Here is a 25,087-nt window from a genome sequence, read left to right as displayed (position 1 = left end):
CAATTTTTCTCACAGATCTTCTGTTCCAACAGGAAATAAAAAGATCTTTCCTGTTAAGTAAGATCTTCCAGAGGATGTATTGCCTCCAGAATTATTCAGTAAATATCTAGCCTGTTGGGTTTAAACCCTGAACACCCGATTTAGCCAGAAGAGAAAAACTACTGTCTCAATAATTAAAAGAACAAACAAAAAACCCAGGCCCCTATGACCCAATAAACCTCCAAACTGTGTGACAAACAGGTATCGAACAAGCACAGAGCTTGAGAGAAATCCAATAGAATCCACCTCCAGAACAAGTTAGTCTCCAGGGAAGACAATTATCAAGTGACCAGCACTTACCTCTCTGTTAATTAGTGCAATCAAGTACAAAGGCACCTCTAAGACACCCTGACGCCTCCTCGGCAGTTCACCCAGAGCCCTGCCTCTGCCCTCTGAAATTGTCTGAGGCACAAACATTCACAGACATCTCTTACTCTGCGTTAGCAGCTTCACAAAGATACCACAAAGCACCAGGTTCTGGTTTCTTCCTTTCTTCCTTCCATCCCTTTCTTCCTCTCTCCTTCCTTCTTTCTGTTTATTTTGCTGGTTCAAGAGCTAAAACAATGCAGGATGCAGAGGAAATATAAGTTAAGAAGTAATTTGCAAAGAGTTTAATAAAGTGGCTAGTAGCAAGAGTAGCAAAATCATGGGACTAGGACAGCACTCAAGACCCGGGCCAGTAAGGCATCCACAGAACTCACCACCCCTGGGCCTGTAGGTGTGAGGGAGGGAGGAATTAGTGAGACAGGGCGTACCGTGTGGGGAGGGCCTCCTAGCAGGAGCTTAGGTCTCCTGTCAGTGTTCAGGGTCCCCACAAGGAGGGACCAAGCAGAATAAATACCTGCTTCCTCCAGTCTCTTTCTAGTACTTCCTGGTGACCTAATCCAACTGGACGCCAGAGAGTAAAGGAACCTGTTATTACCATGTTCAGTAGGGGTCAGACTCCCGAGCCACAGAGAAGGGATGTGGAGGAGTAAACAGAGATACTTTAAATGTCTAGAGTTTACTTTAACACACATAGTCACACACACACACACACACACACACACGTACACACATTTTTCCTACATTAATCAGCCTACACTAAAAGAGTAGAAACTAGAATCCCAAGGTCAGAAGCCAGACTAAAGTGTTGGTTCTCTTAAAAGTTAACCACATAATCAACTTTGTGCTAAAACATATCCAGAGCGGCTTATACTCATTATGCAACAGGGGCTTGAATCTGGAATAATGCATGGAATTCAAAGATGTAAACCATAAAGAACATTTTACTTACAAATTTTTATATTGGCCTCCCTGCTCCACTACCATAATATGGGCAGAGATTCTGCTCTACCACATCTCACCCTCATATGACCGTAATAAAATTCTGCCTGGTTTGGGTTTCCTGTGAGAAACATCAGCTGATGACATCCAGCCAGAGAATAAGGACTGGTTTTAAACACAAAATTACTTCAAGTCACACATAGGTCATTTTAGATGATGCATCAGTTTAGATGAGTGTATTTTCCATCAAAACACCATGTCCCTCAGGCTGGCTATTTTGGATACCATATTTTCCAAGTGGAAAAGTAATCATGGTAGATCAAACCACCTGGCCAGGCGTACCTTCCAGCACTCTGGATCCAAAGCAGCCCACGGCCGTGATTGAAGACAGACACCAATGGATACCTCCAGACAAGCGAATGTAAATACATGGAGACCCTTGAAGAGCAGACGTTTGACATTATCTCTAATTAGTTCCACATACCTATATTCAAACCAGCGTTTCTTGAAAGTAATTTAAGAACTATCTAGGTCACAATCATACCAAAAAAGATGAGTTGCTGGCTCATTAACACAAATATATACATATACCTGTGTTATATACATATATCCTTATGTCACATATAAATGTATATATCTCTTACTGCACACTCCAATTACTTGGAGTTAAATCGACTTTAGACATCTCCATGTTTGGTCAAGAGCACCTCTATCATAATGATTCTAAATATCTCTATGACTATACTTTATTGTTGTTGAGTTGGATATGTTTTGTTAAATATTCCTGGACATCTACTCTTGCTCTATAAGTCATGGTCAAAAGCGATACTCTTCTGACCTGCTAGTACACTGGCTTGATTCTCAAGGTATTTTTTCTTCCTCTATTCATTTGGTCTTTTCACTAGGTAATCAGGTAATGATCATTTTTAGGTCCCACCATGTGCAGCATAATGTGATAAAAAAGAAAATGAACCTTGGGGAGGGTGTGGGACAGGAACCCCTTGGTCCAGAGAAGCAGCCAGCCTTGGAGACTCCCACGTGGAGGGAGCTCATGAATTAAATGCTGACCTCACTTTCCTCCCGCCTCTACTTGGCTTCAATCCCATTTTCTCCACTTTTCAGTTGTGTGGCCTTGGGCAAATTCATTAGCTTCTCTTAACCTTGCATTTTTTGTTTTTTTTGGCATTTTGGGGGTTTTGTTTTGTTTTGTTTTTTGTTTTGCAAATTTGGTATGGTGATAAAAACCTATTCCTCTGGGTTGCTGTCATTGTAAATGAAAATGTTAATCTCTTAGGAAATCACCCCTAATGCATATTAAATAAACAATAGCTCCTATTCCTGTTCCCACCCTTCCCCGCTTCACTGAGCCAGGTAAAAGCAGCATTTAACAAGCTGCTTTTATCAAGCTGGGTGGGAATCACAGAATTTTCTCCTTCAGAAGGATCGTAGAGGTCCCATCTCCTCTCTTCCAAACAGGAACACTCTTTCCATCATCTCACCTTTGCTTCTTACATGCAGAACTCATTTTTAAACTAAAGCCATGTATTCTGCTCTTACATAACTTTAATTGCTGAAAAGTTATTTCTCATTTTGAACAGAAATCCTGAAGAAGCTTCTATCCATTGGCTATAAATACAACATCTAACTTGGCTATGTTATAGCAACCTTTCTGGGTTCAGAGTGAGAATATATGGGTTTGGGCCTCATTTGGATACTGGATAGCTTTGTGACCTTGGATCAATCAATCTGTCTCCCCGAGCCTCAACTGATTCAGGCAATGGGGATAATAATACCTGCCCAATCACCTTTCAATGGTGCTTCTGGACCCCACCTAACAGCTATATCATGCTCCCCTATCGCGGGCTATCCTTCAATGTTTCCCCACATGACAGCACCCTCACTTCTTTTAGCAGTTATTTATTGGAAGATTTTAAAGAACTGGGAATATTTTATAATAAGAAATGGTATAATAAAAACTGTTGAAGAAAAAAATGCCTAAGAAGTAGTGACCATGAGCAACAACCTTCCAGACAATGGCTGCATGGAAAAAGTCAGTATGAGAGGAAGCGGTCCGCACAGGGAGGGGAGGTCTCAATATTCCGAAGGAAATAGAATGCCCTACCGAGAACTTGGCTGATTTATAGAAGGTATTGGGGCAAAGGAGTTTAAATGAGATACAGTAAAAAATAGGGAAGTTTTAAAAATTTTAAAGCCAAGGGAGAAACATAATAAAAGTGTCATTTAAGGAGAAGAATCTAGCCCAAGAGTACAGTAAGGATGGGAAATGTGAAAGCTCAGAGTGAGAGATGCCAAATACGAGGTGGGCAAAAATAGGTTTACAGTTGTTCCTATGGAGAATAAACTCTGTTTCACACACTCACAACTGTAAAGCTACTTTTGCCCACCTCTGTATGTACCATGCAGCGTTACAAGCACATGTTGCTGAAAGCCCGCACTGGGAGAGTGGTCATGAAATAATAGATACATACGCACAAGAGCCAGTCTGAAGGATCATTTGACAGAAGGTGAGAACTTCCTAATGGAAGAGAAAGCAAGCGGACGCGGAAAGTCAACTTCGAGGTTTTACTTCCACACAGCTGAGAAAACGTGGGGACTTTGACCACAGGGAGAAAAGTTATTGAGAAAGACCTTGGTGAAGTTCAGACCAGAGATACAAATTTAAGAGTCTTCTGTGCAGTGGTAACAGACCAGGTGGAGGTAAAAGCAGGATGGGTGGCGCTCTCCAAGGGAGCACAGACACTTTGGAGCAGGTGACACATTCTTCCTCCCATGTTACCTCTGACCTGGTTATTCGTCATCTTTGAGTCATAGTACTTTTTTCAGTATCTCCATCTTTTTACTTATAGTTTACATGTGGATGTAGTATTATAGTTACTTGTTTATATCTTGTCCTCCATACCAGACGGTAAGCTCTTTGAGAGCAAGGATGTGTCTAACTTTTCTTGATGTCCTCCAGTATGTCTAAAAAAGTGCTTACACCTAGTAGGTGCTGACTAACATTTTGAATAAATGAATGAGCTAAGTATAAATGTGATCCAGGAGCCTGATTTGGCTACGTGCTTGATGAGATCTTTTACTCAAAATGCAACCCTACCACCTCTACTCCAGGCATACAGCAGTGAGAGGTAATATATCAAAAGAATATTTAAAAGACATAGATCAAAACCAAACACAAAGAATTTCTTGAATAAAGAAATGAAACAATAATTCAAAGCCATAAGCTAGGAGCCACTTTTTGGTGCACAAGCAGCCATAGGTCCACCCTGCACTATAATGGAGCTACCAGGATCCCACAGTAGACAGATGAAGCCAGGGTTCATTTTGTGTGTTGCAGCATAAAAAGCTACCCCAAAACAGTGGTGTAAAGCAACAACCATTTTATAGTCATACCTCGGCACTCGTTGGCTTCAGAACTCATCAGCTTCAGAACTCATCAAACCCTATACTCGTCGCATTTTGATGAAAAAAAAGTTTCAGCACTCACCTGCTAGAACTTGTATGAGTCATGCTGCCACCCCTCAGGGCAAAACACATTATCACTCAGGGAGTTTTGGTTTCAGCACTCATCCTGAGTTCTGGAATGAATTAACGATGAGTACTGAGGTATCACGGTATTAGGCTCTTGGATTCAGTGGGTTGGGAATTCAGAAAGGGCAAAGAGAGATAGCTCTTCTCTGCTCCATAGCATCTGGGGCCTCAGCTGGGGCAACTCATATGCTAGGGAATGACTGCATTGCCTGGTGGCCAGAAAAGCTGGGGCTGGAGATCTACTTCCAAGATGGCTTCTTGACCCACTGGCTGGAGCCTGACCCTGAATGATTGACAAATAGGCACAGCTGGGACTGTAAACCTCACTAGAAAGTAGAGTAAGCAGAAAGAGACAAGAGAAGATATGCAAAATAAGAAGTATTGGTAAGAATGTGGGAAAAGATAGAGAGCAGATGACAGCTAGTGGAGGATGGTTGGGGTGGAGAGATTGAGCAAAAAGGAGAAAGGACTCATGGGTGTGGACAACAATGTGGTGATTGCTGAGGGGAGGGGATCTAGGGGGACTAAATGGTAATGGAAAAAAATACAATGAAGATTAAATTTTAAAAAAGAATGTGGGAAAATGGAATATACCGCTGATGAGGGTATAAATTAGTCCAAACAATTGCAATTTAGAAATTTAGTATTAGCTAGTGTAATTGAAAATTTGCATCCATTGTAACCCAGCAGTTCCATATCTAGGTAAAAAATCTTAGAATTTCTTTTTTTTTTTTTCATTTACAAGGATCTTTACTGTATTCATCAGATGTGGTTGTGTAACGAACCACCACCACATGTCAATGGCATTCAAGAAGAAATATTTACTGAGCTCATGCATCTGTAGTCTGGCTGGAGGTAGCTGAGCGAGGCGGCTCTATTCATGTCAGCTGGGATAGTTCATACCCATCTGGGAATCAGCTGGTATAGGCTGGACTCAGCCAGGCAGCCTGGCTCTGACCAATGTGGATTATTCACCTCCTGGGTTAATGAGTAGTCTAGGCACGTTCTCCTCACAGCAACAGCAGAAACACAAGAGCACCAAACCAATTGTACAGGTACTTTCCAAGCCTTTAATCATGCCTGCTAACATTGCACTGGCCAAAGCAAGTCATATGGCCAAACAGAAATATAAACCCTAGTGGAAGTAATTGCAAAGTCACCTGACAAAAACATGGTCACAGGGATCAGTGAAGAATTGAGTCTATGAATGCAATTGACCTCATTCCATGCAAAATTGTTTGTAGTAAGAAAAAAGAACTCAAATGTTCACCAAAAAAGAGAATTGGTAAATACACTGTGGTGTTTTCCTCCATCAGGGCAATGAAAATGAATAAACTAAGGCTACTTTTATCAACATGTATAAACATCAAAAAAGAACTGTTGATTGGGGAAAAAAAAAACAAGCAAGTTGTAGAATGAAATGTGGAGCATAAAACCATTTATGACGGACCTTAAAATGTTCCAGACCACAATACGTATCATTTATGGATATATCCATATGTTATAAAAGTGTAAAACATGGAAAAGAATGATAAACCCAAGCCTTGTGATAGTGATTATCTCTGGAGAAAAAGAGAGAAAATGGAGTCATGGAGGGAGAAAAAGTGGGCTTCAGCGGTATCTGTGACATTTTGTTTTCTAGTACAAAAGATATGAAGGAAATGTGGGAAAATATTAATACCTGTTAAATCTGAGTGCTAAACGATACGGATGTTTCTCAAATGTATTAGTCGGGAGGTTTGGTGAGGAAAGAGTTACCAAGAGCCTGCCCAAGCAAATAATTTTTTGGCCCTGGAATAGAAACAACTGTCTGCTACAAAACACCAGGAGATTCTGTCCATTTTCCCGGCTGCCCCACTCCCTGTCAACATTTTGAAACTGCTCCAGATGCAAAATGGATGCAAAGCAAATTAGACCAAAAAATTAGCAGAATGAGCAAACTCCATTCATCTCATTCTGATCACTTGTACAGGCTTTGGTTTTAAATCCCAGACACACAAACTGCTGCTTGTTTTTGTGACATGTTTGGCTGCTTCGTAAGTCAGCAAATCAAGTTACTAGGGCACAGAATCAAGGTGCCTTTGTGGAAAGGACTGAGCTTAGAGGGAGTTATTTCGCTTGCCCTCCTTTTTGTGCTTTTTCAATCAGACTTTTATCAGAACACCTCGGAGACCCTTCCCATCTCCAGGGAAATAAAAGAGGCTGTTATGGAAAGAAAATGACACCCCGATTTTGTTAGCAAATATTAGGAAAATTTTAAATCATGGCAAGGAAAAATGGCCAGATGGCTGGGAAGCACTGGCTGCTGTTGGTGTGGAGGCCGGGGGGGTGGGGTGGCTTGCTGCAAAACTCTTCACTTTTAAGCTTATGAGTCAAGCAGGAGTCAGAAGAGAACATTGATTTTTAAATAATATAAGGTTTGATACATTCTTCCCCAGCAGCGTTAAATTTACTGTCATTTTATTTTCACTACAGTACTTCATTCTAAAGATGGTGGTTTGGAATTGAAACATGCATGCATATGAAAAAGCCTATAAAAACTATACAAATATAACAGCCTTTCCTGATGGTCTTTGCCGTTGAACCATGGATGGCTATATTAGTATGTATTGATAGTAAACAGATGACATGTCTTTAAAATTCCCGCTTAATTGAAGAAAATAGGATTGTTGGATGCAAAGCCACGAAGGGGCCAGCCAGCATATTTTCTAGAGGCTCTCAGCCCGAAATGAGTATCCTTGGCAATTTGCAATGTTGCATCCAATATTAATCTGAATGGTTTTTCAATGGAATAATTTTAGAGTTATTAGCTGGCATTTTGAAGTTGCTTACAGTAGTTATTAATAAAGGAAAATCTCTCTCTTCCCTCCTCTTACACTCTTTTAGAGTTGTTTATGAGATGGTTCTAATCCCAAAGTACATCTTGAATTTTTCTACTTCTTTCCATCTCTACCGTCACCACTCTCCCACTCCCGTCCAAGCACCCTCCTCTCTCAAGTGACCACCTGGTCTCCCCATAGCCACCGCGGTCTCCCCTTTCTCTCTGCTCTCCATACATCTGGAGGAACCTTCCTAAAATATAAACCTGGTCTTACAAGTCCCCTTTGAAAAAAATCTTTCCTTCACTTCCTTCCTATCGCCTTTAAAATCCTTACTATGGCCTAACAGTAGTGTCCAACCTTTTGGCATCTCTGGGCCACACTGGAAGAAGAAGAGTCATCTTGGGCCACACGTTTAAATGCATAGCAACACGTAGTCACAAAAAGATCTCATAATATTTTAAGTAAATTTATGATTTTGTGTTGGGCCGCATTCATAGCCATCTTGTGCCACATGAGGCCCACGGGCCGCAGGTTGGACACCCCTGAAGATCCCACCTCCCTGCTTGTGACCCCAGACCTTGCTGACACCACTTCCCTCTCCCACTCCCTTGATACACCTGCTGCTATTCCGTGGTCATTTCCCAATCAAGTTATAAAAACCCTTAGAGAAGAAAGTCAAGAATTCCGCAGGTCCCCGTCTGAGGAAATGTCACACATCCCCCCTCCCCACAGCTTCCATGTCCCCAAGGACAAGCAGTTGCAACTACTTCAGCTGATTCTTTGGTATTTTCCCCCCACATCCCTAAATACCATGCTTTTAAGAGTACTCTTATTTATGTTTTAAACATATTCTATTTAGTGCATTCTAGGGAAGACAATAATTAGTTCTTTTACGCTGCTTTCCAGCACATCCCCTAACACCACCCTTCCTATCCCCTAGTCTTCCCAACATAATTACCTGGTAATTATGGTTAGATCAATACCCTGTGTTTACGTTATTTTGACTATGTAAACATTTTTTTGCAGCTGAGCTAAATACTATCAAAGATTACCCCTTTCTTCCTCAATAACTTTTCCTTTCCCTAGAGCTGATGATTGTCATTTTTTTTCCATTGGCTTGATTTTGTTTTATCACTAAGTCAATGCTAAACTCTCTCTCAGTTGGGTAAACATCTTACTTTCAAACAATTAGGTTCTGTCAATTTTTATCTTCTTAAACCAATTTCCCTTGCACAGACTTCCATATCTAATGAGACGCTGTAATTCTGGGGTCTCTCTTTACTACCAGTTTAATGGGATTTCAGGAGAAATTAAGGTAAATGCCTGTGTGCCCTTTGCCATCTTTACCCACCCTTCCTCGTTCCTGTTAGATTCCTTCTCATGTGCCCCAGGGTCTTCACACATGTTGTTTTCTCTTTCTCAAACCTCTTCCCTGGCTTTGCCCAATCTCTTCTTATCCCTTAGATCTGAGCTTAGAAGTCACTTCTTCAGAGGTGTTCTCTGGTTTCCCAACCAATCATCCTCATTATACTTTTTCATACTATCCTACACTTTTCCTCCATAGCACTTATCATAGTGTTACGCAATGGAATAATAACTTGAAATATTAATATTTTTCCCCACAATGTATATGTTACCTTGTCCCTAATCAAACACATCCATTTACTCAAGAACAACTAGGATTTTTCTAGAGCAAGAAATATTTAATGCTCAGTTTTTCAACTTCCAATAGAAGTTAGTGAGAATTATAAAGGACAGATCATGAGGATGGGGATAAAGAACAGAGACAGTGCTACAGCCTGAAGAGGTGATCATGGGAACCAGATGAACAAGGAAAGTGGAGTTGGGATCAAGAGACCGCCAGGTACCACCCTGGGTCTGCACCAGGGAGCACTAGGAGAGAGCGGCAATGTATACACAGGGTGGACTCCAAGCATTTCAAATCAGATGCTAATATTCACTAGTATATAAACCAATGTATAAATCAAAAACTAAAAACAGATTCCCTTTTATTATCTAAATTATCTAGAGAATAAAACTCTTTACCATGAGGCACAAGTCATTCATTAAATCATTCTAACAATTTCCAAAGCACTTGTTGGGTTGTAGCCATCGATGGTGTGCTCTATGTTTGATGCAGCTGTTGCTGTTTGAGGGAAATCCCCTGATTACCCCATCCTGCCTCTCATGGGACCCCCTTGATTTCAGCTGCAGCTGAGGCAGTTGGTCCTCATGCACACCGCTGGTTCCCATGCATACCCTCAACATCCCAACGCAAGTACCTGCTAATCTCTTCGCTTTTCTGCCTCAGGGATGTCTCTGAAGCCACAGGAGTTCACCAGCCCTTGTGAAGGCACAATCTGACAGTGTCCAGGAGTGAACACCACGGGGACAACCTCAGACAATGGTAAACAGACGTCCACGGGAACCGGTGCCCCAGACTCCCGTCCTTTGAGAGGATAACTTTGAGGTATGTTCTGTGTGGTTTCTCAAAGGGCCCCCAGCAGATTCAGGCTCCATTTGCTCACAGTAAAAACCAGCACAGTAACATCCCATTTGTTGGCTTCTTTCTCTTCCTTCACCATCTCATTCTTCCCACCTCCTTTCCCCTGTTTTCTGGGATCCCCTTCCAAACACACTACCTGTACCCAAGTCCTTGTCTCAAGCTGTGCTTGGGAAAGAAACCCAAACTAAGATGTCCTCTGAGTTATATCCTGGAATGAGGCATGATTTGACACTAGGAATTTCATTAAACTCTTTTAGTGACTTCTCTGTTGTAGTGCTAATCATTAGGAGACTGAAGGTCCTATGAGGACGTGAGTGACGGTTCATGCAACTGCCCCTATCTCAGCTCAGATGTGGTCACTGCTCTCCAGTCCTCTGCATCTCTCTTGCCAGCCTCTCTCATCCAACCAGGAGTAGACTAGCCATATGGAGAGGTAGAAAGGAAGAGGAGAGGAAGAGGGGGTGAGAGAGATGAGGGGCCCAGTTTAAAGATGGAGCACACACAGAGGGAAGAACAAACAGAATAGCAGAGGTAAAAGAAAAGAAAACACAAATGGCAGTTATTGACAGCTAGGTGAATGTTTGACCACTCACGTTGGTCAGAGGCAGGTGAGCTTGTTTTGAGCCTTGCTCTGCTTGCTGTCCTGAGAGCGGGCAAGACATGCAGGGAAGAGGGGAATGGGCCAGTTCCTCTTCTCAGACACCAACGCGGGGAAGGGGATGTGACAGAGAGAATTCACACTGTCATTTGCCGGTGCACGTGATTTCCTGGCCATTAAATAGGGTCCTAGGAATGAAGTTTATAAAAAACCTCAGGAGGGTTTTGCCCACTCAAACTCCAGTCTGCACAACAGCGCCCAGAAGCTTCTTCAGCCTCTACCTGAACCTGGACCCTGCTTCTCCCCTTGCGCAGAGCTAGGCATTCCTTCGGGCCCTTCTCAGCTTGGTTGTGTAGTGCAGCCTTTCCATCAACACTTTAGAAACTGGAGTGACAGATGTGCTCATGGACTGTCTGGGGGAATCCTTTCATGTGGTACAAGTATATGCAGATCAAATCACCACAATGTTCACTTAGGCTATCTTACAATTTTATATGCCAAGTATACTTCAATGAAGCTGAAATTTTTTTTTTTAAAAAAAAAGGACTTTAGAAACTGGAGGCAACTTTTCAACTCCTGAAACAAATAACCTGAAGTCCACAGCAAGTTCCACTGATCTGCACTCCAAGTGCTAAAATCAGAAAAATAAAAATCTCAGTACTGCACTGCATGGGATTTCTGTGATAAAACTGCAGGTGCTGGGATGTGTGTTCTTTATATATTTTACTGCATATTGCAGTTACTCTGATATTATTTCTTAACTCACAAGAAAATATTTCCATATTACAATAACAAGTGCATTCATGCTGGTGGACCTGTAGTTGACTGGTCCTGTCTGAAGACTTGACCTCCACCTGAGCATAGGCCTGTGGATTAACCAGTAGATTGCCTGTCCATCCCTAAGACTTTGTCAGGCCCCATAAGCACTTCAACATGTGGAATTCACCCACCCCTCCCCTTCCAACATCCCTTCAGAAATAGAGGTCCAGGCCATGTTTCAGTTTTCTGCTGCCGTGTAATAAATCATCCCCAAACTCATGACTTAGTACAAACATTTATTATTACCTCTAATGATTCTGAGAATGGACTGGTCGCAGCTGGTAGTTCTCACTTGGGATCCTGCAGGGGGGTTGCAGAAGAATTTCAGCTGGAGCTGGTCATCCAAAAGCTTGACTGGATGGGCCACCCAGGATGGCTTTTTACCCACAAGTGTATTCCTTGGCCTGGGGTCCCTGGAACAGCTGGAGGTGGTCCTGGCATTCCCCTCCCCAAGTGACTCCTCCACATAGCTAGATAGGGCTTTCTTACAGCATGGTGGACTCAGACAAGAGACTGGTTTTTCTCAGAGCAAGCCTTCCAAGAGACTGGGACAAGGCTTCCTCTGACCTCATTTAGAAGCCACGCCGTGTAACTTCTGTCTGTCCTCTTGATTACAAGCAAGTTACAGGTTAGCCAGATTTATGGTGCGAGGATGCCTGCAAGACTGAATCCTGGGAAGCACAGTCTATTGGTGGCCATCTTTTGGAGACTGATTTTAGAGGGTGTGAGTGGTAATGAGGAAAGGTACTAGGTTAGACCAGACAATAAATAGTAAAGCCCATGTACTTTGCTTAAATATATTTTTCATCTGTGTGATCATGTGTTTGCTTGATTCTGTCAAGGTTGGTTTCTGTGGCACTCAACTCTTCTGGTGTGAAAGCAACCAGAAATAACATGTAAATGAATGGGTGTGGCTGCGAAAAATAAAACTTTATTTATGAACACTGAATTTGAATTTCTGATAATTTTTATGTATTACATAGTATTGTACTTCTTTTGATTATTTCTTCAAAATGTAAATCCATTCTTACATTTCTACAAATGTAAATCCATTCTTAGCTTGAAGGCAGAACAGAAGCAGGCAATAGGCCAAATTTGGCCCATGGGCTATAATTTGCCAACCCCTAGTCTAGACTAAAGCAGGGACTTATTCACTCTTTTATAGACCCGGTAGTATTTAGTACATCACAGCAGTGCTTAATAAATATTTACTGAATGAATGAAAAGTTGATTTATAAACAAATTATAAAACCCTGAAATAAGAATTTTTCTGCAAAGCCTTTAGTGTTCACCTAGACATCAATCTCCTCCACTTAAAACCTAGGTCAAAAATTACATTTGCAGGTTTATTGACATTTTTCTGGAAATATAGCAGTATAGTACACCCAAGTCTCACTTATCCATGCTAAATGTGCCTGGAGTATCTTGAATAATCTGAGATTTCAATACTAAAGAATGATGGAGGTTTATTGCTTTCTCAGCTTCTCAGAGAGAAGCAAGCACAGGCCATGAATCAGTGGCATCATAACTCCTGAGCCACATATTGCTATTTACGTGCTAGCAATATGACACCATAGAATCCTAGAACTGCCAGAAGTTGTCCTGGAGACTCTTGGTCACATCCCCTCTTTTCCAGCCCTGCTGCTGGGCATCCCTGACATAGATGTCTTACCCACAAGACCTGGAGCCAAACCAACGGTCTTCCCTTTTTGCGTTCCAACCAGCTCCTCCTCCAGACTTCCTTGTTTTTAGTAAGTGCACCGTCAGTCCTGAATCCCTGAGGCTTAAACCTTTGGAATGGCCTTTTTCCTCTCCCTTTCTCTCATTACTCCAGCTTCTCATTGCTGCAGGCCTAGTTCACATCCTATTAATTTCTTCTATACTCGAAACTAATGTAATGGCTTAACCAGTCTCTCCTCACCACCACCTTTTCTCTCTCTTACCTCCAACACAGCCTAAAGATTCTAAATCAGGAGTAACTCTTAAAGGACACTTCATAGTTATTGTTTTATTTGAGTAGCAAATTCTTCAGGAAGAAATGTGACCGTATCACCTGACTGCCCCAGGACCTTTGATGGTTGTCCATTGCCAACCAAACAGAACAACCTCCTTGATGTAACACTCAAGGGCTTCAAACCTAACTTTCTAGTCTCATATAGAGCCTCCATTTTTGGCAAAGTGGGAATGGAAGAGGCTGTTTTTCTCCCAGTATTTATTTTTTCCTTTTTTTCTCTTAGAAATAGCATATTTGATTTTTTAAAAGATTTTATTTATTTATTTTTAGAGAGAGAAGAAAGGAGGGAAAGAGGGCGAGAAATGTCCATGGGTGGTTGCCTCTTGCATGCCCCCCACTGGGGACCTGGCCTGCAACCCAGGCATGTGCTCTGACTGGGAATCAAACCTTTGGTTCACAGGCCAGCACTCTATCCACTGAGCCGCAACAGCCAGGGCACCACTCTTGATTTTTCTATGGACACGGGCCCATTACATTTCCGAGCTTGCCTTGCTGTTCAGAATGTCCCTTTGACCAAGCTCTGGCAAATAAGATGAAAGCAGAAATGTGTCTGTCTTGTGGAGTGTATCTTTAAGTAGTAGAGAATGTCCCCCTTATTATGTCTTCTATTAATTAGGCAGACTGTGGGTATGATGGCTGGAACTTGGGCTGCTTGCTGTCTTGGGCTTAGAAACCACACACTGAGGATGGCAGCACAATGTGGCAAAACGAGGCTGGGTCCTCGATGCTCAGGGAGTCATCTTACCAACTCTGAACTCTCAACCTTGGGATCCCTTTTTACGAGAGAAAAATAAACCATCTTGTTAAAGCCAGATTTTTTTTTCTTGTTCTTTTGATTTTATCATTTAATTGTGAGTGATGCCAGGGACACCCCCTCGTTTTCTCAGAATGTGGTGTCCTTTCTTCAGGCCCCCTGTGCTCAGTGTTCCCTGTGCCCACTGCACCCACCCTTTTCGGTCCCCACCCCCTTTCGTTGTGCATATCTTTACAAACTACCCATTGTCACAGCCCATCTCAACGTCTTCTCCACGACACCTTTCCTCCCCTTCCGATCCTTAGATTCTCCACCTCCTCAGATTTCTCTAGCACTTGTAATTCCGCTTTCTATGTCTTCTCTCACAGTGGTCGTCTCTAATTTGGCTCGGCTGCCCTCTCTTCTACGTGAGGGCAGATCGCCACCGAAGCCCTGTGGCTTATCAATAGCAAGTGTTCTCTGACTCCATTTTGGGTGTTGTCCAGCTCAGGCCACAAGGAGACTCTCCTTGCTCCGGGAAGTGCTGGGGCCCCACACCCGCTTCCGCCACACCACCATCAGGTTTGGCTCTGTGACCGCCGTGGCCGGGGCTGACAGGACACGTGAGCGGTGCCCTTTTCCTAGCTGACTCGGTCAGAGTCTCTCTTCTGAGAAATGGGTGTAGAATTCCAAGGCAGCAGCATATAAACCTGAGAGCTGTGGGAAGCTTGGGGACGGGAGAAGTAGTCAAAGTCAGTCTGTAGCATGAGAAAGAAGGGATAAGAGATGGGGAGAGGTTCTGATGACTTCCCAGCTTCTCAGCCCAAAAGTTCTAGAGGTCAGGGTGTATTTCCACACTTGGGCTCTAGGGAAGACTTTGGATTCTTATTATAAGTGTCCACTTTTAATTTAAGTTAATGCTAGTGAGCTTTTGTTCCCCAAAATCAGGAGGTCAACATATATCTGTGAAATTTTATGTAGCTGACCTGCTGGAGGATCACAGATTATTTAGTGACAAAGTAAGGGAGCCCTTCAGGTCAATTAATTTGGGGAAACACCATATGGGTTAAGAATTTCACACACTTCTTTTTCTTTCTCCCTTGCCCCAAACTGTGCCCTGTGTTGGCTTGCTGTGACATTTGTTATCTGTGGCACTTGTAAAACATCTATTATTTACTCCCTTATTTGGTCAGTCTCCACGTTAGCCCATAAACTACAGCAGGGCATGGCTCTATCGTACTTGCCCTCCCATCTCTAAAAGCTCAATAAATCCATGGGTATGTTAGTTTTTCTGTATTTGCATTGGGAATAACCCAAACTATCACAGGCCAATTGTTATTCTTAATTAGATTAATTCAAGAGTGAGTTTATTTGTATTTTAATTTTGTAGAAAACTGAAGTCACAGATGAAAAGAAAGAGAGAAAATGCTGTGTCTTTTTTTACCAGTTAAAAATCCTGACCCCAGAGAGAAGCAAAAACCAGAAGAGAGACTGATGAAGAAAAATAAGTTTAAATAAGTGAATAACTTAAGGCCTTAACTCAAAATTTATTCTCAAGTGTGCTGTGCAATGAAACACGTATTCTTCTGTTGTCTGTGTTCAGCAGACAGCTGGAAACCCACACAGGATGCCAAAACTATGTGACCTACATTTGCAGCTAGACAGCATTTGCTAAAACGAAATCTACGATTCAGAATCTTTTAGTTTAAATTTCTTTGGAACTACTATGTGGGCTGGGTAATGCAGTAATGAATGCATTCTTTTTCTAGCTTCCAGGTATTTAAAACCATGTTAATCTGCCTCTCCATTCTTTAAAAAAGACAAAACAATAACAATGAAAACAAACAAACAAAAAAACCCCTCTCACTTTGGGGTATAAAATATTAACTATTAAAGGTTTAACCACATTTCTTCATCTTTAGGATTAAGGTAAAATCTGAAAATAAACTTTTTATAATCTGGCTCACATTTGGTTAGTGTAGGTCAAAGAAAAAAATTAAATGATTAACATGCAGTCAGGTTCATTTTCCCTTCATGTACATGGTCTGTGAGTACATGCCCAGAGGTCAAAAGCAAACGTTTTAAGGGGAACTCCACATTCCCACAGGATTCCCTGAACAAGCCAATTCACATCTAGCAACTAACCCCTTCAACTGGGAAGAGAGTTTGTTTTGATGACTGGTAACCATGGTAGGGGGAGGAAAGGCATCTTTTTCTGAGGCCTGGCCAGGGAGGGACTTCCCTTAAAAATCAAGATCTTTTCGGAACTGAAGTGTCCACACACTGAGCCTCAGTCCCCAAATTGAGCAAAGGCAACCCACGCCTGGAGTGACCACATATCCTTAATGGCAGCTCACTGAAGGCCTTTTATTTTTCCAAATTTCCAGGGGAAATTAACAAGCAATTTCCACATTTCCATGGCTTTCACTTCTGTCTGGATGTCTTTCCTAGTCTCTTTTATTATCCTTTCTCTGCTTCCCCACTCAATAATGTGCTGAGATCTGTCTCAGAGGTCATTTCTCTGGGAAATCTTCACCAACCCACCAAAATTAATCATTCTCCTCTCAGTGCTACCCACAGCTCTGCTCTCATATCTACAGCTCCTGCAAATCACATTAGTAAATGATTCTGTCCCCTCTCTAGCCCCCTCTTGCAATATATGAACTCCCTTTGGGATGTGGCCCTATTTTACTCATCTTTGCATCCTCAGCACCTAGACTAGTCAGAGTTTAATGAAGACGCAGAAAAAGTAAGGTAGTTGCTTTGCTACATCAGTCATGCACTCTTTCTCCTTCCTGTACCTCCCCTGCCTTTTTTCCTCTGCCTATAAACGTGCTCAAGTATCAACCCGGAGTAAATGATTTTTAACTATTTGAATAAATAAGAATCCCTGAGTTTGCAATGATGTGAATGAATAAATAACTAAATAAATAGAGAAGGGAAAGCTCTTCCTTACACTACAAAATCAATTAATAAATGTAGAAGGAATAATGAATTTAGAAAATTACCGTTTTGCAACCAGTGTAATACTAATGGGCTAAAGCAAGAATCAACAAATGCAGTAGCTAAGAGTGAAAATTTGAGGAGAAATAGGCCATTTACATAGTCTCAAATATAAGATTCTTATTAATTACTAAAAGAAAAACAGTATATTTACAGTGATGAAATTTAGCAAATACTGTCACATTGACCAAATTATTAAATGGCTAGCACTGGGAAAAATCAACATGTGCTTCCTAATACGACACACTAAGAAAGACACATCACTTCTGTAGCATCCCTGCCATCAATGCATTACCAGAATGTAATTGGGGGAAACATCAGACTAACCAAACTCAAGGGACATTCTACAAAATAATTGGCTTATTCTCTCCAAATATGCAATACTTCATGAAATATAAAGAAAGACTGAACTATTCCAGATTAAAGGGAACTAAATGATATTACAATTGAATGGCACACATTATCTGGGATGTTCTTTTGTAATACTGGACGTTATTGAACAATAGATGAAATCTAAATAAGATGTATAGATTAGGGAATAGTACTGTATCAACATTAGTATTCTGATTTTGATCATTGTGTTCTAGTTATATAGGAGAATATCTTTGTTTTTTAGGAAATATGAAGTGTAAAGCAGCATTATATCTGTGACTTACTCCCAACCAGCAAAAACCACACAAAAAAACAATGGTTGGGGAGCAGGGGTATTGGAGAAAGAGAGAGAAATAAAGCAAATGTGGAAAATGTGATAAAATACTAACATTTAGAAAACATAAACAAGATGTATATGATAGGAATTATTTGCATTATCGGAAATCCTCTAAAGTCTAAACTTCTGCCAAAATATAAAATTTTAAAATATATACATTAACCAATCTTTCTTTAATTCCCCATTCTCCAATAAAGGTTCCGAAAGGAGATATCTGTCAGTCTCTGCATTTCTCATTGCCTCTCACCCACCACAATCCATCGGTTTTATCCATTACCCATCTGAAATGATCTTGATTTCATCTCCAATGACCTCAGCACTGCCCAATCCAGTAACACTTTTCTGTCCTCTTCTACTTTTTGTCTCTATAGTGTTCGAACTCTCTTCACTTTGTTTTTAGAAGTTTAAACCCTTAAGCCTAAATTCAGCTTATGATATCTCCCTCACCTAACTCTATAGCTTCCCTCTCCACCAAACGGACAAGGATTCTACTTTCTTTACTGTTATTTGAAGTATAATACTATTTATGGATGGCTCTTTTCATGCATTCCCTTTTCTTAGATTCCTCTCATCTTCAATTAACAAAATCAAACTCATCTACCAGTTGGCAGCTTACATCTCACCTTCTTTGAGAAGTTTCTCTGAACGCCATGTCAGTTTTGAGGGGCGAGTCTATAAAAATCACTTTATATTTTATGTATCCTTTTATGTCAGAACATGAGCAGATAGTCCCCAAATGGAAGTCTTTAATGTCCTCAAAGGTCTGGGCTTTACAAATTAAACAGACATTTCTGGCACCTTTTTGTTTTGTCACTTTTTTGTTTCTTGTAGATCAGCCCATCTGCGATTTAGGAGTGGCCTCATACTCCCAAGCCAAGGCTGGTCTCTGTCCCATCACGTCACTACTGTTGGTTACACAAACCTCTCCCAAGATGGCTCTTCCTTCCAAACGCAGTTTGTCCACATGAGCCTGTGATTTGGCTGTGCGCAGTGGTTCTCTTTAGGGGACTGTTTCTGAAGTTCAACACAACTGCTTGTTCTTGTACGGATTCCTGTCCCAAGCTACCTCTACCAATCCCACCTCTCCTGCAAGACTCTTTTCTATTTGCCTCCTCTTCTCCTACCTGTTCTTTAAAGTTCTGCAGCTCACCGAATTGATGGTCTATTAAAGTCAGCTGTCTGGAATGAGCCCCTGACATTTTTATAATGAACTTTTTATAATGGTATGATGCCTATGTTATTGAAAGAGTTTTACCCAAAAGGGTGACAATTGGATTTGATTACAGTATAGAGAAGAAACACTGGTCTTTCAAACTTAAGCAACTTTTAAAAGTGCCATTTTATTTTAAAAATAATACTGCATGCAGCACATCAAGAAACAACTATATGGTGTTGTATATTATAAGCTGGTGACATTCTATTAAATTATGCTCAAGACTTTTGGTTTTTATGATTCTTGAGGTGGTAAGGAAAAAAAATTTAAAGTTTGCCTTGCTGTATTTCTTACAGCATTTGTTAAAAAGCTGCTTTCACGGTAAAATTAGGTCAGTTTAAAAGGAGGAAATAGCAAGGATGTATGAATAATTTTTTGTATACGTGTGTAACCAAGTACAAACATTGATGTATAATGACAGTATAAAATGCTTTCATGTTTGTGATGTCTAGTGATGTGGAAAATATAAGCCTTAAATCCATTAGATTGCATGGTAATTAAAATTGACATAATAAATAACTTATTGGGGAAAATAAAAATTAGTGATCTCTTCTACCTGTGTTCTTTACCAAATTATTGCATCTGGTTCTAGGAAAAAAATATTACATATATCACTTCAAAAATATCAATATTTCATAAGAGGCTTAAAACTACTTAAACTAGGAACTACACATGAAGCCCTCACAATTTTCAAAAATCTCTCTGATCACTGTGAAGATCTTGAGACACAAATGATTTAATACCAGTTCCCCTAAACCAGTAAAAATATATCCCAGACTTTTAATTTCTACTTATCATTAATGGTTTTGACATTGGATTTCAGGATACTTACTACCTCTTATATTTATGTTATTTATTTTTTATTGAATTTATTGGGGTGACATTGGTTAATAAAATTACATAGGTTTCAGGTGTACAGTTCTATAATACATCATCTGTATATTGGATTGTGTGTATTGATTTATGCCCTGTGACTCCCCTCCATAGCACTTAGCACCATATAATATAGTTGTCGATTTCCTTATCTTTCCCTCCCCCTATAAAATCCTAAAGGACAGAGACCATAGCTTATTCATTTTACTATTCTCAATACCTAACATAGTTCCTGACACAAACTAAGAAGTCAATGTGCAGCAGATGAATAATTGATTGACAAAAGTGACATATTGCATCTGAAAAGAGAAGCTGGCTTTTCTTATTCCTAGACCTCAAAGAACAAAATTTGATTCTAAAGCAGAATGTTTTAGTTGAGAGAAGGCATTAGTTGTTTTTCTTTAAGTAGGCGTATTTTATAGTTATGGTTATTTAGTGCACTGGAGCTGTAATACGTTTGTGGAACTACAATCTGGCTGCCATAATAACAGACTGGAATGAGAGAGCAAAAGCCTTCCACACAGACTGTCCTTAATTTTCAGGTCTTCTCAAGCTTAATGCCAGTTATACTCCTCTTTAGAGTCTAGTTTGCTAGTGGTTTCCACTTTGTAGAGAAAATGAATTTTGGCACAGGGCGTAAAATTTGGTCATTAATCTTACAGCAGCTTCAGACTGATGCTTAAATAATGGCTTTATTTTTCTGAAAGAATATCTTCTCAAATTGTTGAAACAAAATGAAACTTTGGAAGAGTTTCACAGGAGAAACCCATTATTTTTGTCCCCAATAAAAATTCATCCCAGAGACCAGCATTCGTAATATCTGCTCTCAAGTATAAAACAACTGAGATAGAGCTTACATCAAAAACCAATGAAGTTGGAGGGCAGATGACACTTTAAGCCCTTGAAAAAAAAAATCATTAATTTTTGGTTTTTGGATGGTTATGAGGACAAGCAATTTCAGAACTAAAACTGGCCTGAAACCTGGTTTCACTGGGTTGGAGTTAGTATCCTTTTGCTTCCTCTGTTACCTTAAGGAAAACATGGCTTCAGCTCTGTGTGGTTTTGTGGGGTTTGGCTTTGGATAGGCATTTGGGGTGGACAATAAACTATGAAAACACATAAAAATCTCAGCGAACTAGGAGGGAGGAGAATTGCTAAGAGTTCAAGGGCTTTTCTCAAAGACTCCTTTTTCACACACCCAAAATTTAAACTCAAATGTCGCTCTTGTGGAATGCTCTGCACACAGAGATTCAATATTTAGAGGTAGCGATGATTTAGAGTAGACACAGGTTCCAGGATGTAAAACTGGCAATGTAACAGAGTAATCTTTCTTGTGCCACAAGAGTACAAGAAAAAGAAAAGGTGACAACAGAACCAGTGTGGAAAATTAAGTATTTGAAAACTAACTTTCAAAAGAGAACAAGAAACATGGGAGAACGTCTTTGTGTCCTTGGAGTAGGCAAAATTTCTATTTTTCTCTCTTTATTGAATTTATTAGGATGACACTGGTTAACAAAAATATAGAGATTTCAGGGGCACGGTTCCACTACACGCCATCTGTACACCGTGTGGTGCGCTCGCCACTCCAACACAAGCCCCCTTCCATCACCAGTCATCTCCCCTATACCACCCTCTTCTTTCCCCTGAGTCCCCTCCCCTTGGCAAAATTTCTTAAATAGGACACACACAGAGTGCTGAGGATAAAAAAAAAGATGTACAAATTAGACTATATTAAAACATAGAATTTTTCTTTATAAAAGGGCATAATTAATAGAACAAAAATACACCCTCAATAAGTGGGAGATAATGTGATTAACATAAAGGACTTGAATCTAGAACATTTAAAAGAAAAAGAATCCTACAAATTAATAAAAAAGAAAACAAAAATCTCAATAGAAAAACATTATTGATTTCACAGAATCTTAACAAAGATATCCAAATGGCCAATAAACATAGATGAAGTAGTGTTTAACCTCATTAATCATCAGGGGGTGCAGGGTGGGTAGGGCAGGAGAGAGCAATGGGGGGAAGTGGGGATGATTGTAACTGAGCAACAGTAATTTTTTTTTTAATTTTAGTTCAGCTTCAAAGACAAGTGACCGTTTCTGTGTTTGTTCATGTGTATAACTAAGTCTTTGAAGATGTGGTAGAAAATTCTTTTACTATTTCTCTTTATTTTATTCTGAATTTCATAGAGAAGAATAAAATGGGCTCCAGGATATGAAGGCTCTGTCATGAAACCAAAGAATAAGTCTAGAGAACAAGGCTCAGACAGTCATCGATAGACTTGGCTTTCACTGAGAAACAGACCTTCATGTCTGGCCTCTCTTTTACATGCATTAGTCTCAAAATTGCCACATCTCAATTACTACAAACATCTAGATGAACATCACTGTCTCAAACCATTCTCATTAAAGTGAAAAGCAAAAAATAAATAATAGCAAATCTTTGAAGTCTAAAATGAGAAATGATTTACCCAAATCCCAATAATGAATAAGAAACTTTAGTTAATTATTCAGTTATTGTTTAGTCCTTGACTCAAATAAACAATCACTTCACAATGCCAAGGATAAGGGATATAAACATAGGTGGCAGATAGAGCATTTTCAAGTTAATAACTCAAATGAGTACAAATACAATTTATTATTTACTAACTGGAATCATCTTCATTTGGCTAATGGAATATTCCTTAATTTCTTCATCTTCAGATAGAATCAGTTCTTTCAAGGTCCACCTCCAAATTTTTCCTTTCCTCCTTTTCTTCTGTGGGTCTTGGGATTTTGAGTTCTGTGGATTAACATAGAAGTAGTACTGGGAGGAGAAAGAGAGATCTGATTGGCAGCCACTCTCTGCCCTATGTTGGGAACTGCCAAGATGACTTGGGTTCTCAGGCAAGGCCATATCTCCACCTGGCAGTACTAAGTCAAGTCATGTCTTCAATCCACACTCTCTGTATCCTTTTTATCCAGGTATTACAAGCCTACTGTCAGCTGTTTGCATGACCCTCATGGAGCAAAGAAATTTTCAGAAGCTCTCTTGTGCTTTGGGGGGCTGTCCCAATCCTCTCAGTGAGCACATACCATGAAGAACATTTCTACTTCTTTTGTATTTTACTGTGGTAGATTAAATTATTTTCCCAGTTGCTCTTACCCCCCCTTGGGTGTGGTGATGGGCCCATGTTTGGTGCCTTGACTAGAGGAGAATCAAGGTTCAAGAGAAAAAATGCAGTGAAGTCCAGGGTGGGGGTAGAAACACTTCTATTACTAAATCAAAATAATATCCCAATTAATGTTATTTCAAAGAACACACAGTCTCCTAAGAGAGATAGACTTTTCAACAGTAAATATGAGAAAAGCTTTCGGATCTGGGTAAGATATTCACTGGAGCCCAAAGGAGAAAAATGGTAAATTCTGTCTGGAGAGAGAAGTAAATGAAAAGTTTTCTGAAGAATATAATTCTAAAATAAAATTTAAAAGGTGAGCATGATTCCCACTGATGATAATTTAGTATAAAACCGTTTTGGGCAGAAGAAGGCAAAGTCTAAAGGCTTTATCTTAGGTATCGCTAACTTCGAAAGAGCAGCTTTGAAATCACCTAATATAATTTTTATTAAGTCATCCTTGCTTTCTCAACAGATTTTGCTCTATCTACTTATTTTCTAGGCTGTTTGGTACATTAGAGTTTATAAGTCTAATAGCTTATTCATAGATGATGACTTTTACCATTGTATAATTTGCTTCTTTGTCCTATTTAGCACTTTTAACCTTAAATTCCAGTTTGCCTGATATTAATATTACTCTGCTTTCTTGCTTTCTTTTTTATCTTTTCTGGGGGTTTTATTTGTTTGTCTGTTTTTTGTCCTTTTTTTTTGTTTGTTTTATTTGGTTTGGTTTTGCATTTGCCAGGTATCTCCTTCACCCATTCCTTTGTTTTTATATTACATTTTAATTGATTCTCTTTTAATCGATATGTAACTAAGCTTTGTTTTGGTTCTAATTTAATAGTCTCTGTCTTTTATGAGTGATTTAGGTTTGTTCCCATGTATTGCCATTACTGATGTAATTGATTTTATTTCTCCTATCTTATATTTATTTTATATTTTCATTTCCTTTTTATCCTGTTTTTCCTGATTTGATCAAATTTCTTTTTATTCCATTTTTCCCCTGGTGAGTTCACAATGTTTTTCTGCTCTCTTATATTGCTACTCCTTTTACCGTCTTCTCATTATTACTCACCTACTTTTACCTACTATTCGAAAACAAAATACAATTTCAGCAATATGGTACACCAATTTCCATTAATAGACTCTCTTTCCCTTCTATGTCTCTTCTGCCTCAGTGAAATGTGATCTTTAAAATACTTTTACTTCCCTCTTATGCCCTTCCATCCCTGGTTCCTAGGTTTTTTATCAGACAACTTAGCACTTTAAATTTTGGACTGCTTTTGAATTTTACCTGAAGAGTGTCACTGAAGAGTTTTAAATGTGAGACTGATATGGTTGAATTTGTATTTTTAAAAGAGCACTGTAGCTTCAGTGGAGAAGCTCACATAAGAGATAGATATAGACTTTATAGCTCACATACTCAGATCATCCATATGCAGAGTAAACACAATAATAAATGACGTAAGCCTGAATGGATTATGTACAAAAATATGTATATTGTTTCCAGTGACAGGCATGCTTTTATATGTTTTGTTTTACAAATATTCTCTCAAAAACCCCATAAAGAAGTATGATAAACCAGAAGCAACTGGTAGAAATCCAGGGGATGGGATCATACACTGTGGAACTTAATTTTCTGATCTCTGTTCTAACTCCAGAATGCCATCAGCATAGCTCCACAGTAAAGAGCAATTAGAGCAGTCGGGGGGAAAAACACTAATCTGTAGGTTAAGGATACCAAAGGGCCTTAAATAAAATATATAATCTACTTTTGTTTCCT

The sequence above is a fragment of the Pteronotus mesoamericanus genome, unplaced genomic scaffold, assembly GCF_021234165.1.
Source record: "Pteronotus mesoamericanus isolate MK-2021 breed Mesoamerican mustached bat unplaced genomic scaffold, CSHL_Meso_final contig_90, whole genome shotgun sequence".
In the NCBI taxonomy this organism is placed as follows: Eukaryota; Metazoa; Chordata; class Mammalia; order Chiroptera; family Mormoopidae; genus Pteronotus; species Pteronotus mesoamericanus.
This window is presented reverse-complemented; position numbering follows the sequence as displayed.